The following is a 3,335-nucleotide window of genomic DNA, read 5'->3' as shown; positions in this document are numbered from 1 at the left end:
GTGGAGGGCAGTGTCACTGGCCCTCATATGTGGGATCCGAACCGGGGCCCTCTGGCGTCCCAAGCCAGTTCTTAACCAACGCGCCACTCGGCCGGCCCTAGCCTAAGTTCTGAGAGCCAACAAGTGCTCCTCCTTTTTCAGGGAGTGTCAGGGCCAGCCTGGCCCTTATTAGTTCTTGCTTTATGCAGTGGAGCTTGAGGCCATGGGAGGGGGAATTGTCTTTCCCAGGGCATTCCTCAGTTCTAAAAGTAACCCAGCTTCTCACTATGTGTCCAGAACAATTTAAACCCTACTCCTCCCAACAGATTTCTGAAACGGATACATCTGAAGAGTTTACTTTGAATAAATGAACTTTTGAAACACACATGGGCACCAAGATAATGAGCTATTACTAAGATAATTTCCAGATTTATGGAAAGTATCAATATATTGGGAGCTGCAGAGATACAAGTTTAAGTTGTGTGATGAATGTTTTCTGCTTTAACTCCTGTCTTTATGTCTCCATGATTTTGTATAAACTTCATTTGTTTTTAAGGTCAAAAATCTAACTTGAGGTCATTTTGGAATGCAAACCCCTGCCCAAGTAACCCTTTTAGCTCTCCTGCACTCTTGTAAAAGTGTGTATTGCTCCTGCTTGCTTGGTAGCAAAGAACATGCCTATCTTAAGTAAAAATAAGAACCAGGTTTATGGGTGCATACAGGAAAGTTGGAACCAGGTGTGGCTGAATTGCAGGCTCTGTGCAAGCAGGAAGTAAAGGTTAAGGAAGAGTTGTAAGCTGCCTGGTGAAATGTTGAAAATATATATACCACCACACACACACAGAGCCCCTTGGAAAAAGTCCGAGCCACGTATTTGGTTTAAGGGATTTAGAGTAAATAATATCTGTCCAAGCGTTATCTCACCACCAAGTTCACTGAATGAAGACTTCAGTGACTGTGCGTGACAAGCAATACAGCTTTTACAAAACTAGTCCAGGAAAGTCACTAAGCAAATAATCAGCAACAAAAATGACAACAAACCCTGAGGGGAGAAACTGATTTTCAAAATGTCTCATTTTCAATTAAAAAATTACGAGATGTGCAAAGAAACAAGAAATGTTGCCCATATGCAGAAAAAAAAATGTGCAAGCAATAGAAAGGATTCCTATGGAATTCCAGACAAGGAACTACTAGATGTAGACTTTAAATCAGTGGTGGAGGCGCCAGGTGGAGCCTGTGGGAGCAGCCACTTCAAAACTGGCTGGTGCTGCTGTGTCCAGAGAGCTGGGGCCCCACTGTCCCTCTGGCTGCAGCTGTGCTCCCCACCGCCTGCCCATGGCCCACAGAACAGTTGGCCTTATTTCCCCGGTGGAAATCTAGTCACTGTAATATGGCAGTGGATGTGTGTTATCAGCTCGCAATCACCATGACCTCTGAAATGTGATAAGAAGCACCTGGTTGAAGCATTTAGCACAGCATCCAGCAGCACTAAGTCACCGTGTGCTTGTGAAGTTCATAATAGGTGTTCACGGCCGTGAACTGCCCGTGGAAGACAGGGAAGTTCCTTGTTCCTGAAAACTAGTCAACATCACGAATCCAGTTTTGAATCAGGACATCGACACATTCAGTCTCTCTGAAGACACTTCATCAGGGCATTCAGAAGACTGAGTTGTCAGTGTGAGCTTCCAAGTTCTCGACCCGGTTGTTATTAGCAGCCTGGGGGTGTTTTTATGATGCCAGTGATGTGGGTTTCAGGAGGTACACCACTCTCAAGCCTTATCAGGCAGGACAGGAAGAGGCCATCTTTCCCGCTGACTTGAGTCCGCCTAGCTGTGGTGGGCAGTTCAAAAAGATGTGGTACAAGCCTGCGGAGCGGTTCATCTTACTAGCGGTCCAGTCTTCAGTAGGTATGTGCTGGAGACCGCCTCACCTGCCAGGCGCCCTCATGGGCCTGGAGTAAAGCCACAATCTGGGTGCAGGCTCTTACACAGTTGGGCATGAACGGATTTTATTCATCCAGCAACGTCAGCCTTTCCAGGCTATTTTGATCTAGTCCAAGTACCTTCCCAAACTCAGTGCTTTGGAACCACAATAGGGGTCGGTTTCCTAGACATCTCCGGGAGTCGCTTTAGACCAGCTACAGAGTTCCTCCTGTGACATCAAAGCTGAGTCAAGATGTGGAAGCTAGATCACCCCAACAAGTCTACTGCCCATCTGACAACCTATACAGAGCTATTACAATACCGTTGACTCTATTCCCTATGCTGTACCTTACATCCTGTGACTATATATTTTTTTAAATTACAGTTGATGTTCAGTATGATTTTATATTGGTTTCAGGTGTACAGCATAGTGGTTAGGCATTTATATAATTTATGATATGATCTCCCCGATAAGTCTAGTACCCATCTGACACTGTCCATAGTTTTGACATTATCTTTGATTCTACGCTTTGGCTTGAATCCTTCTATTACCCTAGAATTCCCGATATGAACTGGATTCCTGTCTCAGGTAAAACAAATAGATCAACAGGTCTTTTTTTTTTTTTTAAGGCTACTGGTCCTCCTGACTGAGTCAACATCCTACAGAAAGAGAAAAAAAAGCATAATATCAGGACAGGTAGTTCCCAGCCCAGCTCTGCCCTTGACTCCTAGTGGGAACTTTGATGGTGCCTCTAGACTGCAGCTTTCCTGTCTGCAAGCTGAGATCGTTTGTCTGAATGACTCATATGTCAGAGGGGACTTGCAACTCCGGAGTCAGTGGAAGATTGTGGCTCAGGGCAGCTGGGTCAAGCTGAGAAGCATTTGCTGCCTGTGCATGACCCTTATCATGCTGGACTCCTGGCATGACAGGGGCAGACACACTTGGCTGGCTAGAACAGAGTCTCCTCAACTAAGGAGGGTCTGGACAACGAGAGCCTCAGAAGTGGCCAAAGAATGTCCCCAAATTATCAGTGACCCAAATTGCTCCACCCTCAGAGCACACACAGAGCCTGCAGATACGGCATCAAGATTTCCGCTCAGCAGAACTCCTCTGCTGGAGAACACTATGTCTCTGGGAGGAGCCTGGTAGTAGCTGAGCTGTTCCCAATTAACCATATATTTTAAGACTGCCATGCTTATCCTGGGCATTTCAGCTGGCATTGCTGGGTCATTTCACTAATACCATGCAACCTCAGAACTTCTAGCCTTTCCCATCATTCTTGCTCTCTCCCTTCACTTCCTGCAGAGTTGAAAATGCTTTTACGAGGTAGGAAATTTAGAGAGCAGCCGCCAAGAGGCCTTGGAAGCCCTACTGGCTCTAATCCCCTTCCTTTTTAAAGTTGGTTAAACTATAGGCTAGAAACTGGGGCTAGA

At 45.9% G+C, this 3,335-nt stretch overlaps 1 pseudogene; it reads left to right on the top strand.

Annotated features, from left to right (window-relative positions):
- The first annotated feature begins 1,106 nt into the window (after positions 1-1,106).
- LOC109379898 (UDP-GalNAc:beta-1,3-N-acetylgalactosaminyltransferase 2-like) lies at positions 1,107-1,939 on the top strand (annotated as a pseudogene).
- The last annotated feature ends 1,396 nt before the right edge of the window (positions 1,940-3,335 follow it).

This window comes from Hipposideros armiger, unplaced genomic scaffold, assembly GCF_001890085.2.
Source record: "Hipposideros armiger isolate ML-2016 unplaced genomic scaffold, ASM189008v1 scaffold_31, whole genome shotgun sequence".
Lineage (NCBI taxonomy): Eukaryota > Metazoa > Chordata > Mammalia > Chiroptera > Hipposideridae > Hipposideros > Hipposideros armiger.
The sequence above is the reverse complement of the archived record's forward strand: the minus strand, read 5'-3'. Positions and strand labels throughout refer to the sequence as shown.